Source organism: Struthio camelus, chromosome 1 (assembly GCF_040807025.1).
Source record: "Struthio camelus isolate bStrCam1 chromosome 1, bStrCam1.hap1, whole genome shotgun sequence".
Taxonomy (NCBI): domain Eukaryota; kingdom Metazoa; phylum Chordata; class Aves; order Struthioniformes; family Struthionidae; genus Struthio; species Struthio camelus.
Genome location: NC_090942.1, coordinates 121,382,998 through 121,398,277, shown reverse-complemented (window position 1 = coordinate 121,398,277; position 15,280 = coordinate 121,382,998). Strand labels below are relative to the sequence as shown.

The 15,280-nt window shown below is 42.3% G+C and overlaps 1 long non-coding RNA gene across 1 annotated transcript; it reads right to left on the bottom strand.

The window, feature by feature from the left end:
* Nucleotides 1-308: 308 nt before the first annotated feature.
* Nucleotides 309-2,123, bottom strand: LOC138061588 (uncharacterized). The gene is made up of 3 exons (XR_011135440.1): nucleotides 1,895-2,123; nucleotides 1,210-1,244; nucleotides 309-1,111 (listed from the first exon to the last, which is right to left on the bottom strand). It is a non-coding gene; the product is annotated as an uncharacterized lncRNA (long non-coding RNA).
* Nucleotides 2,124-15,280: the final 13,157 nt, after the last annotated feature.

Below are 15,280 nucleotides of genomic sequence, written 5' to 3'. Positions count from 1 at the left end.
GATAAGGGAGGCACATCAAAGAAACCCCAGCGTACAACTGTGATTAGTCAGACGGGGGGATAGACTGGAGACTAGACCGTTAGTCTCCGGCATGTGGACCTCCAGAGGGGTCAGAGGTATGTGCTTACAAACCTTCCTGCCTGGATCTGCATAAACAGTGCATATTTATTAATGTGCAAGCACCTTTTCTGATCAAAGATATCACGTCTGCCCCTCTTCTCTGTTCTCCAAATTCAGTCTTCTTAGTGGGGTTTTGTTCGTTGTTTTAATGCCCTTTTTTTTTTTGATTGAACCACTGAAGCCCCAAATCGTGTTAAATTAAAGTCAAAGTGGAAAATCTCGAAGGGAGAACAAAAGCATCCCAATTTTTCCCAAGGCAGATGGGAAATGTCCAGAGAAGTCTCCCTGGTCACAAGGGGGTAGGGAAAGCTGGTGGTCTGGCTGCGGGCAACCGCAGGAAGATGGGAACAGCAGTTTGAGAAAGCAAGTAATGACATGAGCAGCAATGATGAAACATGGTTGAACCAAATATTTAAGGCCAGATTCTTGCCCTTCTTTACTAAAGACGGCAAAGTTTAGCTGGCTTTTCAGCAAAGCCAAGCTTTTGTATATGGCTTGAGGATCAGGCCCTGAGAAATGAAGTTCACCATCATCCAGCTTTAACCACCCCAAGCGCCTGCAATGTGTACACAAAGTTAAACAAAATTTACCGTAACTCATATCTAAGTGTTTCTGAACTTGGTCGCCCACGCAGGAAACAGCTTGGAGCAGGTGGTCAGTGAAGCCGGCTGATCATGTCTGGCTCCACTCATGATACTTGTGGGTTACTGACTCACTGCCTAATTATGAGCCCAAACAAAAGGCTTTAAGATAAACTCTAAGTCAAGAAATTGAAGAAGACAAGGTGAAGGAAATGATGATCCCAGCCCATGCCCTAAATAGTTGCAATGGATGAAGAGCTGTTAAAAAGTACAATAAAACAAGGGCCCGTTGCGCTGGGCTTTGCTCCTCCTACCTTCCAGATCACCTGAAGGAAAGATCGTGGGAGTGTGACAAGAAATGGCAGGTGAGGATAAAGCTGTTCTCTGTGTGTTGTGCTTCTTCTAGCCTGCTAATAATAAAAAAAGGTTTTATTTTAGAGGATATCTTAAGCATCTCGTGGCGCAGAAAATGTTTCTTCCAGCATATTAAAAATTTTGAAATACTTACAGAATAACTGCTCCTGGATTAAAGTCTGAAGAATACTGAAAAGAAAAATTATTCTTAATGCTGATTTCTTTACTTTGTTACTTTTCTGCACTGAAGAACTCACAGCTGTGGGAGAAAACCCTACAAATTGGAAATGATTTGCTGCTTGTGTATCAGCCATGTAATATGCTGAAGTTTTATATGAATATTACTTTCAAGGTACTCAATGTTATTAAACTATTTCCTTTTATTTCAAATACCATTAAAATTACAGACATGAGGGTAAAGGAAAATAAACTATTTTTAGGGGAGAATATGTCTTTAACCCACCACTGTGTTCTGGCTTTGCTGTCAATATCATACAATGAATGATTTTATGAAACTTCCTGTAAAGTCACAGGAATGATTTTGCATAGTGACTCCTAGCCCGGAATTTATCATGCTCCCTTTCAAATCTGTAAAACATACTATATGATCACAAAATTTGGTGTCTTATATAGCAGCTGAAGTGATGCCACTCACGTATGTCCTGCTAGGGGGTTCGTGATCCTGTTTGGAAGAGAGAAACAGGAAACAGAAGTCTGGGGACAAACAGAGGAGGAGGTGAACGCAACAATATTATGCATATATTTAATTCACTGCATCTCCCAGTGACGCCTGTGCGGTGCTGGCGGTTGTTTCTTTTGGGGCAGTTGCATTTTCTTACCTGAGCATATCGTCTGCAGTCATTCACGAAGTCCCCTGGCACAGCAGAACTGCAGGAGCCGAAGGAGCACGGTCAGACCCAGCCTCTGACTGGCAGCGACGTTAATTTAGTTTCCCTTTGCTCTGTTAGCAAGTATCTTTCCTCTCACTAGGTCTCCTGCCACTTTCTCAGCAACATTATTTTTATTGCCTCTCATTTATTTGGCACCTAAACCTCTGTACCAACAGCACATTTAATTTCTGTTGAAAAAGAGGAAAAAACAGTCACATTTTCTAAAGGGGGAGTTTTCATTCAGAGAGCACAGAATGCATCAGGAGTTTGCATGCTGCATACTGGGTCTGTCTAGATGAATCACAGTGGTTGCCAGCAGACATACCTGTACAAACACACACCCTGAAGTATTATAAATTAGTCTAGTTGTCTAATGCACTTACTGAGCGCCTAATACTGCAGCTAAAATATGTGCTGGCTTTGCTAGCATGGGAGGATGTTGTAAGGTCTGATCAGAAGCCAGTTTAACTCAATGGGCTTTAGATCTGGCTTTACATGGCAGAGAAATCCTCCAAAAGAGCTCCCATTCAGCAGAGGATATCACAGCAATGGGATAGCTCTACCCGTGCTTCAAGGGAGGTGTAAACGCCCTGCAACATCAGGGTCCATATGGATAGCTAACGATGCTGAGACCCAGCACCCTCCTTCCCAGGTTCCCTGATTTTGTACTTTGTATTATCTTGTGCCAGGGCATGCACCATAAATGTTTACCAGTACAGCAACACAGTTTAGAGGTATGAATCCTTGTAGGCATTTCTATACCAGGACACTGCGTCAGCTGAGCGACGCAAGAAAAATAATTTCCTATATAGTAGGAGCTTTTGCTGGTATTAAAATATTATGAAGGATTGCTCCCCTTTACTGTAAAGTTTCTTTGGCAGATCAGAACCACAGGGTCATATATTAAAATTAAAAAATGTAGGAAGCATTCTGCTGATCTATACTAGGGAAAAAAATAAAAGTCCTTCCCTTTGGGAAGGAGTGTTATACTTCCAGATACTCACATTCTGTGGTTCAGCTTCTTTCGACAGCGCAAAGTATTTTAAGGCACAAAGATATAATAATGCAGCTCTGCAGAAATAAATCTCTTTCTGATATATGTGTGCATGCTATGGTAAGGCTACAACTGGGAATTTTCAAATGCTGTTTCCAAACTCCCCAATCACGAACTGTGTCACAGCCTGTAAAATAGCAATTCGTGCAATGTATTCCAAGAACATTTCACGTGATACATTTTAAGGAAAAAGTCTGTTACTTTAAAGCCTGCATGCAGCAGGAATTCAGCGGTCTTTTACATCTTAGCGGGAATTAGTTTGTTTGGCTTTTGTTTTCACTAGCTGAAAAACACGACCACCGCTGTGGGTGTGTTCTGTGCTGCGAGTAGCTGGTAAGGTTAGGAAAGGGGGAACTGAAAGGTTTCAGGAATACAGCTTTCCAGCCCAGAGTTATGTCATGTTTTACAGCATCCATTTGATTCTGTTTACCTGGCCATGTTCCTTTAAGTCAGTGGAAATGATTATAGCTCTGCGTGAAGCAGCTGTGGTTGCACTGACGCCCCAAGTAGTCACAGAGCAGCAAACAGAAATCTGAATTAGCTGTAAAGCAGTGGGCTCGTGCAGTGCAGCAATTTTGCCACAACAGCACAAGGCTGAAAAATGAGCTACTTGACACGTCTTAGGGGGATTTTGCAGCCCCTGTGAGTTGTGCATTGGCTGCGAGTGCCGGTCCAATGCTGCTACCCAGCTGAATGCGTTAGCAGGGTGTGAGCTGCTCTCCATCCTGCTGCAGCAGCTGTGCTAAGATTCCCTAACGTGGCCTTCTCACTGTGAGGTGTGGGGTCATCCTTCCAGCTCTGGCAGCTCTTCTGCAGCTTCCTTCCAGAGGCACGAACATACTTCTCACCTTTCCCTGTCGAGAGAGTCCAGGTAATCAGCTTGGACAAGCGGCTTGGCTTTCTGTGGCTAACACTGGGTGAAATCAAGCCTTCCCTTCGCAAGTTTTGCAACTGCAGTACCCTAAGCGATTCCAGAATCAGGACCTTTCAGTTTGTACTGTAACTTTATTTCACCACAATATCCAGACTGAAAACACATTGCAAGGATCATTTGGGGCATACGCTAGTGTCAGACCTGTTCTGTGCATTTCTGAAATTTGGTATTCCCACGTTTGTAAGGCAAAACAGCAGTTTCTGCACTAAGTTTGGGCTTTGATAGTTTGATGCTGTCTCCAAAGCAGATGGGTATTGAGTTCCATATGTCATCCAGAGCTTTGTTTTGAAAACACTAGGGGGGAAAAAAAAAAGAAGAAACTTCAGCCAGATTCTACCCTGGGCCACCATTAAAAGCTGGAGAGACATTTAGCAGTTTTCTAGATGAGTCTGAGTATAGAAAGTATACTAATGTAGTTTCCAGGTATATTTGTATCATGAATGAGTAAAAAAAAAATGTAAAAATCGTATTGAGAAAATGGATATTTCACAATACTAAAATATTCTGGGGAATTTGAGTCAGTTTTGTCATATCAAAGTGGTATGTAAAAGCTGCATTACTTGGATATAGTTTATTTGAGATGACTTCATTACAACTTCCTTCCATTTTAATTTTAACATATAAAAATAAATTCAGAAGAAGTGCTTGAACTCCGAAAGAGCTTTCTGTTTCCAGGCTGGGTAAAGAGATTTTTTTTTTCTAAGATATATAGTGTTAATTATTCACCCCAAAATCCCCCCAGCAAGTTTTGTTGACATAAAATTGAGCATCTCCTCGTCCGCTCTTTCTTTGGAATTGCCACAGAAAGGAGAAATTGTTTGTTCCCCCTTTAGTCAAAAAGTTATCTATGGAATCGTATGTTCTGACTTTGGGTCCCCACAGCTTCTTCCTTCTGTTTTTGGTAACCTCTTCTTCCCAATGCACTGTTGCTCCATGCAGCTGTATGTCCTGCCTCCACTGCAGGGACAGCTGAGCTCGCAGTGAATCAGCAGCAGAAGCACCATAACTTACAGCAAGACGGATTAAGATGACTTCTCACTGAGTTGCCTGTATTCAGATAACTGGAGCTGATTCATGAGCCTCGCAGGCATCCGTGCAACAGGGTGAGACGGACAGCTGAGGCTGGCAACCTCATCAGATGTCTCAGGCGCAGCCAGCACCGCCCATCAGTCAGTTGTTAGTGTCAGTTAATAGAGCGGTAATTGTCTCTAATTATAGGTTTTTACAAGACCCAACAACACAGTATTCATTCAGATTTTAACATGAGCCAGCAGACTGTATTTGTGAAGCAGTTGGATATTAATGGGAGGTAGGCAAATTTAGCATCTAGCTAGATAATCACCCTTCTGAGTTAAGATCATAATACGGAAGAATTAGAGACCTTTGAAAGTTAACTTATAATTAAACACCTAAAAAAATACATATGTATTTATTATAAACCAATAATTTTGCTAAGAACAATAGGAACTGAAGGTAGTTTTTCATTGCATTTTATTTTTTTAAAGAATAGCTAAGGATTTTGTACACACAAATAGACACACACATGCATACACAAGCACATACATTTATTCTAATCATTAATCCAGACAAACTAAAGATTATGTTGTTGCGTTAAAGGCTAATGTGATGAAAAGATCAAGGCATTTAATGAAGTGCAAAATTCATCCTACTTGTGAAAAGAAATGTTCCTCTCTCCAGGGAATACTCTCTGTACAGAAAATGCGGCTTTTTAATGAAAGTTATTTGTGTCTGTTTAATATTCTGGACCATGAGAAAAGATTTGTTGTTGTTGTTGTTTCGGCACGTTAATAGTGTGGAGTGCAGTACCACTTCATTTTTTCTAACAACTTGAACTCCTTGGCAGATAGCCCCATACTAGAGTGGATTACCTCTTTAGTTTAAAGGGATAGTTTATTAGAAGATTCAGCCATGTAATTGGGGAGGATAGTGGAAAAATTTTAAGAGCTTCCTAGCTGCACTAAGTTAGGTTCACCTCCTATCAAGTTCTGGGAACCAGGACCCACCACAGCCTCTGAGACACTCAGTTAATTACTCTCTGTCTCTGAGCGATTATTTCTGCCCTAGCTTCCTCCTCTCTGATGTTAAGAACTTTCTAGTGAATGTGCAGGGAGAATTAAAGAATCAAAACCCTGAATGCACAAAGATCAACTACGTGAGACTTTTCAAGCTGCATAATAAAGACTGAGTTAGCAAAGTGCATGTGAAAGAGAAATCTCTCCAATGCAGATGACTATCTGTGACTACCACTGTGCAAGCTGCAAAATAAAATCCGACTACAAGGGAGCTTTGGCTACTATGCATGGATTGGTCTTCCTTATATTCGCATGCATCTTGCAATACTTAGATGCAGCGATTAAGTAAGCTGTTTCATACCACACAGTATTTTCCCTGAAGAATCAAGTACACCTATATTCCTATCCTCCAATAAATTGCACAGAGCTAAATCCAGAATTGTTTGTCAGGGGATTTGGAGAAAAGAAATGCATTACCGATGAATGCTTTCAATAGTTTGTACAGATTTAGTTTAAAGCTAAAAATCACCTGTTCAGTTTTCCTAAGGTGGTTTTCCCTTGCAGTTGAGATTTACAATTGATGATATTGTTAGAGTGAGTGACAGTATGAAGCTGTTTATTTCCAGCAGTAAGGAAATGATATATTATATTACTCACAAGAGGCATTGTGTAGTCTGTTCTTCGAAGCCCTTATTCATCTCTTAGTTTTAAAGAAAAAAGGTTGTCAGAAGCATCGAACACTACTGGCCCACTCCTGAAGTCAGTGCAAACTGGGGATTTACTTATAGTTATCGGAGTGTGATGACAGCTTGCCCTAAGGAAAACCTGAATTACAGTAATCATGCAGCAGATGTGGAAAGCTTGGACAACCTCATCATGATTGTCTGTAGAGGAAAGAATGCTACAGTGGACCACTGATTATTTTTAAGTTCTGAAACTGTCCTAAAACTGTGATTTGTAGGAGTAAGGGAGGAATTTTCACTAAACCATTCCCACCCCGTGATATCTCAGAGTAAGTGGAATTTCAGAAAACTATTTGATGAAACTCCTATGTTACTTCTGAAAGCCAAAGCAAGGAAATACAAGTAGGGAAGTGGAGTATGGAGGAAAATCTCAAAAAAAAAAAAAAAAAAAGAAAGAGAGAATAGTGGAAGAAAGCTTGCTCTGCTTGTAGGAGCATAAGGAAATAAGATGTCCATGTTGAGTTACAGATTTAATTGACCCAGTATTCTGTTTCTGATTGTAGCAAAACAAAGTGAATTCCTTGGGAAGAGATTAAGAACAGGCGAACGTATGATGACACCTCCCTGTTTACCCTCCTGGACTCCAGCCATTCACAGCTTGCACAGTCCCTGAGCCAGGCCTGATCCCTGTGCGTTCAGTAACCCGCAGCACATTTTTGTGTCACCAGCTTTTCCAGTGTCCCCTTTGCCCTCAGCACTGATGATGTCCTGTGGTAAGGAGCTCCACACTCTGCTCTATGTTGTGTGAAGAACCACCTTTCCTCACTTGCTCTGAATTTGGCTTCTGCTAGTTTCAGTTGACTCCCTCTAAATTATTGGAAGAAACAGTGAAATGCTGAGCCATTTTTAGGGAGTGAGCCTGCAGCTTCGATGTTATCAGGCCACATTCTGCTTAGCTACCTAACTGATTTCTTATACTGTGCACTTTATAGGGAAAAAAAAAATTAAAGTGACTTCAGTGCACGAGTTGTTTTTGTGACTGCTTGCGCACTTGCACAACATCTGAGTGACGGTTGTAATTATTGCTTCCACTGGGAAATGGCACGAGGGAAATCTTTCTGCTCTGTTTTGGTAGCGTGTTGGGTGCCCCTGGAAGGCAGCGGTGGAGCCAAGAGTGGTCACACGTGCACTCATGGGCTGCCCACATGGCGCGGGCTGCTACTGATTCAAGGGCTGGACCCAGGTAGGGTGGAAGGCAGCGGAAGAAATGAACCGAACAACCTTAAAGCATAACGGGAAAGATGGTAAAGTCTCCAGCAAGAGGTAAACACCTCCTTTCTTAAGCTGAGATCTGCCCTTCCAGGCAGGTAACCTTGCAGAAGTTGCTGCAAGATGGGTCATCCTGCGAATAGGCCCTACCAAGAGGCTCCTCAGGGGTCTGTACAGCTCCCAGGAGCTACTTAGGATAGACACCTCTTGTTTGGGGTTTCTCTACTCAGAAGTACTTTTAACAGGAGAGATGGTGGGTGGTAAAAGAAAGGCAGAGAACGCTTCAAAAGTTTCCATGTTTGGAGCTATACATAAAGCTATAAAGCTATAAAGACTAATTTTGATAAAGACAGCTTCCCTAAAAAACAGGGTCAGTGTGTGATTCAAATCCTATAGGACCCTATAGGACAGCAGGGAGTCAAAAATGATTTATTAAAAAGTTTAAGATGGTCATGGAGGTTCTGGGTATACCGTTCACCAGAAGTTATTACACAGCCCATGACTCTCAATAGGTGCTTGCTTGCCAGCTTCCTAATCAGGAGCAGGGTAGGTCCATCTGTTATCTCAGCTTAGAGGCTGCAGTTGTGATAGTGCTTGCTATATACTTTCCAAAAGTCTTAGTCTGTATATGAGACATGCAGAGCATGAGCAGCAATAGGCACCCAGAGCTCAAGAGAAGGAGAATATCAACAGGATGTTTATATATACCCCAAACTTGATTCATTCCGGCTGAGATGGCACTAAAAAACAATCAAACATCTTTAATATTCATATCTAACAGCTGGTGTAAAGTCACTGTTTAGGGCTAGTCTGCATGGGAAATTTGGCCGTAGGAGCTGTGCCAGAGCAGTTTCCTTTGTGAACTCTATTTCTGGAATAAAAAAATCACATTACCTCTTAATAATACTTGTACTCACAAAATGGAAAGATTATTCTGGAATAAGGTGATGCTTATTCTGGAGTCCCATCCATGTGAGAAGTTACATGGAATACCAATAGAACACAATTTCAGTCCAGAATATTTGCTCTGATTGGTTTTTTCCCAAGGAGACAGACTTTTGACAAATATGTAAGGGCTAAGCATGCCTGATGAAGAAACCACGTTTAGGGTATGAACACATTTAGAGCAGCTTAAAAAGAGCAATTTTTAGAAGTTCTACAAAAATGATTTCTTAAAAGTGTTGAAATTTTAGAATTCCGTGAAAGTTTTTCAGTCATTAAAACAAAAACAAGGCCCTTAAAATAGGTGAAAAAAAAACCAAACATTCTCCAAAATAAAGCTGCATATTTCGGTGATTACTTCCACGACTAGCGTGTTGAGTATTGATTGGAGTAAACTATTTTTACTCTATAGGAAATGCATATAAGAGATGTTTGCGTCTCTGGTATTTTGTCAGAAGATAGAAAGCAACGCCACAGTATGACCGAGAGGATCCAGCTCACAGTCTTACTCTGACTCAAACCAGTGGGCTTTGGGAGAATGTCTACAAAAGGGAGGGATCAGCCTGTGGCCTGTCCTTTGCGTGCAATAGCAAACCTTCAATCAGAACCAAGTTTACAGTTTGATGGACACCCCAAATATTAAGCTTGCTTATAAAACACGGGTGCAGAGAACCAGCAGTTGAAAAGGTTAAGATGGAAGGCTCCTCTTTACAGCTGCACTTTCTGTTTTAATGCATTCTGTATAAAACCTTTTCATATGTTTGAAAAAGAAAATGCCTAGTTTAAATGATTAGGGTGCTTTCCTCAGGGGAAGTTGAAGATGTCCATGGTAACAAAATAAATAATGGAGAAAAAAATGGGTCACGCTTTATTACAGGATTTCATGATAACACAGATCTTCTTTTCTGAAGTGTTAAACTGTATCTTTTATTTAGTAAAGCATACCAGCCAACACTGTGACATTCAGCAATCTGTAATTTATTAGCTGTGATCCTCTTTCATCAGAAGTCATTCTAAATAAAATTGTGGCTGTTTTTTATTTACTGCAACTCAGAGTGTTCAGTAAGAATGATGATCTGGCAGGTGAAAGTGAACAGCAGAGAAAACAGACTGAGATTTTCAAAGAAAGTGAATCACACAGTGCGAGCACGATGTTCATATTCTCCTTAGCTTCACGTACATTGGTATGTAACTGCACAGTTAAGCTGTGCTTCAGTGTGGGCAAAAAGCCCAGACATAACCTCAAGGGTAAGGCAGCACAGTGGTGGACTTGTCACCAGGCAATGCCAGACGCCTGGAGCGCCGCTGGGGCACTGCCGTGTGCTGAGATTTACACACCTTGCTGCGTGGTTACACGTGGGTGGCAGTGACTGACACCTCCTTCAGCAGTGAGCGATGGCCCGCAGCTCCAGAGCCCCTTCCACCACCCTGAGAACCTGCCAGAGGAGGGCAATGAGACTGAAACTGAGTTTCGTAAGAGAAAATCGTGAGGCGGGTACGAGGTGAGGATGGAGGTTAAGGTGGAAACTGATGCCTTCAGGACTGTGCCGATCTTGAGCTCTTCTTTTGAGATGTACATGCTGCTGTTGAAGCTAGGTAGAGGCTTAGCCTGTATGAATCTATTTTTAATTAGTACTTGACTTTCTGGGAAATGGAATCGCTGGGATACACCTTATGCAAGGGCAATGAATCAGTTGCAACATGCTTTGAGAACCACAGGAGGGAATGACTTCAACCGAAAAATCTTCTCTATATTTTTCCAGCTGGCAGGTTACCAGCTTTTCTGAGGCACATGGAAGGAGAAAATCATCACAGGCTTTGAGCTGATCACTCCTCAGATGATCCCAGTATGTGAGGGAGCTTCCTGATAGGAAAGTATGTTACTCTTTGTTTTGCATGTGAGAATTCTTAAATTCCCTGCTGTCAAAGATAGAGGCGCATCCTGCCTTCTGCACCTTTTCATCTGTGCTATTGCTAGGAAATCTTGTGTTCAACTGTTCCCACTTTTTAAAAATCTTCCTTGTCACAGAGCTCCCTCCATCTTGTATGCTTGATGGTGAGAATAAGCGATTTTCTCTCTCTTCTTCATGTCTGAGAGGGGGAAGGTGAGCTGCAGTAAGTGCCCAGTCTAGCTGCCAAGTGAGTGGGGGAGCTGCAAAGGCATAGACACACCACAAGTCTCTTTAAGACCTAGCACATAGATGAATGAAGGTATGAGTCCTGCTTATGCTTTGCCCTAGGCCTCTCTGGGCAAATGTCACATCTGAATACCAAACCTATTCTGCCATCACGCTGCCAGTCTCCAGCCTCCAGTTATCCTTATTTGTTACGTGGAGAAACACGTATTCAGTATCATCTAAAATCTAGAGATTTTAGCCTCCCCTCCAGCAAGCTTTCCATTTAAGTTATGTCTCAATAGTATAACTCAAACATGCAGCAAAGGAGTATGGTGAAGATATGTGAAGGTTTTGATACAGTCATGGTAGGGTTTTTAATGCATTTTTCCTCTTTTTTCCTCTCTTCAGGGGTTGCCTGTTTCAGATAGACATAACCGGGTTTGCCCATGCTCTGAGCTATGCATTCACAAGCTGACTGTGCACCAGAAACCACATGGCCATGATTAGCGTAGCACTGTGCCCAAGCTAATAAACTGGACTCAGAGGCAGGATATATTGGGTTGGGCTCACTGCCACACTAATATGTCTACCTGGCATCCATCTGGTACAAAGTGCTGGCAAGGCATAGCTTCCCTTTCCTTCAAAAGACCATGTAGCTGCACCTTTAATTATCTCCCTAATGCTTGGGGATTAGCTCTGCAGGAAAGAGGATTTGGGAGGAAGGAAATGAAATGGAGGTGCCTCTCACCTACCAGACAAGGATGAGGAGGAAACTCCATATGTAGTGGTCGTCTTGAAAGAAATGGGGATTAGAAGGGAGATATAATAGGAACAGTCAGGAAGAGCAGAGAGAGAAGACGGAGAAATAAAGACTTCATTCATCTAGCTATGATACGTTTTATAGTGGTGTTAGGACCTTAGGCCTGCTGGTACTTCTGTGGATGAAGATAACTAGAATAACTCACTTTCTATCTCAGCAAGATATGAATGTCTTGAGCAGAGGAGACTTTTCGCATTGCCATCCTCATCACCTAGCCAAACCACAAAAATTATTTGGAGGATTTTCTGATCCTTCTGCTTCTTGGGGCCCATGCAGAATTGACTCTTTAATCACTTCCCAGTCCTCCCTTTGTTAGATCCTGAGAGGCTGGGCTGGTGGCACTGCAGCAGCTGGCTCCAAAGTCAGAAGTGCCTCCGATACGTTAGCATTGGCACCAGTTAAACCCAAGTGAAGAAAAGGAACGGAAGCAAGAAAAGGGATTCTCCCACCTATTTCCCTCAGTCAAGGAGGTTCGTAAGATTTTGCCATATAAAAACGTCACATGAAAAGTCAGACCTATCCCATTGCCTTCATCAGCTTGGATAACTCTTGAGGTGTAGGAGAAGAAAATTCGTCTAGACCACAAACCTAATGGAAGTGGAAGCCACAAAGATTTCAGTCTTCCCTTTCATTCCTTCTCTCATCCTCACAGTTTCAGTTCATTTCGTACAGCTGCTTCCCATTTTTTCCCATCTTGTTTCTCTTGAGAACTTGCCTCATGAATATCGTGTGTTTGATGGGGAAGGTCTGGCTAGTTTTCAAACTGAGTCATCTCGAAGGGTAACTGATGAAGCACCTCTGCTCTCAGGTGCAGAGCATTCAGTCTGCATGTCTCTGCTGATCTGAGGAACAAGGCATGATGCTGCAGAAGTCAAATGTATTCCCCATAGATCATGGTAAACAACTATTTTATTTAGCTGCTACTATTGGACCACCTTAGAAGCTCCTAAGCTTCTTTGAGCCAAAAAGTCCTCATTTTAGAAATAGATCTGTATTTAGTCCTGGATAAATTTGGGGGATGGGAGAAGAGTTCAGTTTTGACCTTTTGTAGATGCAGGGCTAGCCCGAAAGTTTTGAGCTGAAACTAGACATATCCACATGTGGGGAGGGGACAGCAGAAGGAGGAGGCAAAGATCCTTGCAAGCCTTTCTCTAGTGAATTGTAATAGGTTCCTGCACATTCAATTAGTGAGATGGAGACCAGATTAAAACCAGATTATTGTTGCTGTAGCTCATGCTGAGCAGAATCCTAGCTCTGCTCAAGATGTTGCTCAGATGCGAGCCAGGGTAGCCCTTCACCTTTCCAGAAGTGATTCAGGAAAGCATTACCTCTCCCATTAAAATGGATTCGTCCTGCAAATGTTCACATCATTTTTGCACTGGTGGTTCCCTGGGCACACTTGCAATTGCAGTTAGTTGAAAGGAGTCATATCTACCCTGTTATCCCTTCTCTTTTCTCCCGGACTGCTGCGTTGCTTTAGTCCATACTAGAAATTTTTAATTTTCTTAAGCAAAATTCTCAAGGTCATTTGCATCATGACTATGCAAATATCTACGTAAACATCCTGCTTGCTAACAATACTTTCTTTTCCGGTGGAGTTTAGTTGTGAAATTCTGACCTTTACTGTGTTTGTGTTTGCATCTCAACTCATTCAGCAAGGACACAGAAAGTGACAGGCTACACAAACTGTGTTCATACACAAAGCTCAGCAGCATCAGCAGCAGAAGGCTAAGATAATAATAACATGTCTGATGGGGAACCTTTTGGCCCAGACATGTGGGCTGGATGGAGTCGATGCACCACATGGTAACCTGGGGAGTCTGTCCAAGCTTTGGGTAGAAACAGAAGGTCCAGCAACATGGTTTGCAAAGAGTCCTGTCAAACTACTTCCCATTCAGGCTTGAATAAGTCATGTCCTCTCTTTTTGCTTCTGTTCCCTCTGTAAAATGGGGATGAGCACTTCCTTTCATCTTCCCTTTCATTTATCTTGTTCAGCTACCATACAGGTTCTGCCTTTTCTCTCTTTGTGCAGGCACTGGAGCCCAGATCATCCCTGATGATGCTGGGTCCTGTGGTTGTATGAGTAAATGAGTTGGAAGAGAAGCTTGAGGCAAAGAAGGGGAACATGCACTCTGAAAAATGTGAGGAAGCAGATGAATTGGTGCTATAACTTGCCACGGTTCTATTAATTTGTGTATAACTGAATTTATGCTCAATATGCCCCTCTCAGCCTAAGAATAGAGAAAGAAATGACCTCAGCAGTGAAGGTAGTGTATGGACAAACAGGGCCCTGTGAAGCATGGCCAACCATAAACTGGGTTGGCCATACAAAAAGAAGGATATGACCCAGGGAACAGCCAAGAGATCTGCCAGAGACAGGAAACAGTGTGACATGCCAGAACACAGAGGGCATGGGTGCAAGAAGAGGTACAAGTTAAAAAATGCAAAGGCATTTGAAGAGAGAGAGAAGAACATCAGACCACAAGGCATGAAGCTGGTGCTGAGAACCAAGAGGTGACTCAGAGGACAGAGCACACTTTTCTGTATGACAGATCTGATGCGTCTTAAAGATTTGTATCAGTTAGCATGGATTCACCAGCAGTACATGTAAATGAGCCCTCCTTCTCAAGCCTTCTTAATCATTTTCAGAGGGAGAGAGCAGGGAACAGGAGAGGATGCACACACACACACACACACACACACACACACACACTTATATATATATCTACACACACACATATAAAAATGTTAGAATATTTATATTTTACAGAAGAGACCATTTCTGGGCACTTGTCTGTATTTAAAAATATGCTCTGGCAATTCAAGTGAATAACACCCAGCCACTTCCACTTTGGCCCATCAACTGCCTTTCTTTTTTTTTGATTTTGTATGTCTCCCTGTAACAATAAGCGAAGCCGAATCCAGAGACTTGCCTAAGCAAGCATCCTTGACACAGTGCCCTCCAGACCCCCAAAGGCTAGCTCTGGTGAACTCTTAGAGGAAGCAAATTCCACAAGCAAGAGTTCACTCCTGGAACAGGCACACAGGAGGGAATACTCCTCTGCTGCAGAGATTTCAGATACGTGGTTTCTGGCCCCTGTCTAGCACACTCAGTGTGTGTTGGTATATAAATGATATAGCTACACTCTGTAGAAGATAACCTTTCTTTTTTATGTAAATAGCTTTCTGGTTGCAGAACAGATCTTTCAAAGGCAAAGTACAGTATAATGAGGTTGCCTGGAATCTGCGGATAATGTAAAGCAAAGCCTCAGGAAAGTATAAAGTTGCCCATCCTGTAATCTCTCTGCAGTACTCACTCAGATGGTGATGTTTCAGAGAACCTTACAGACTTATGCACTGCTCTTGATCCCAGCAGATGTGCTACCACGAGAGTTTGGTGCAGGCAGGGTGGAAGTTGATAAGAAAAGAGAAAATAATGCAAGGAAGAGGAAACAGGAGACCCACCAGGGAGTGAAAGGAGTC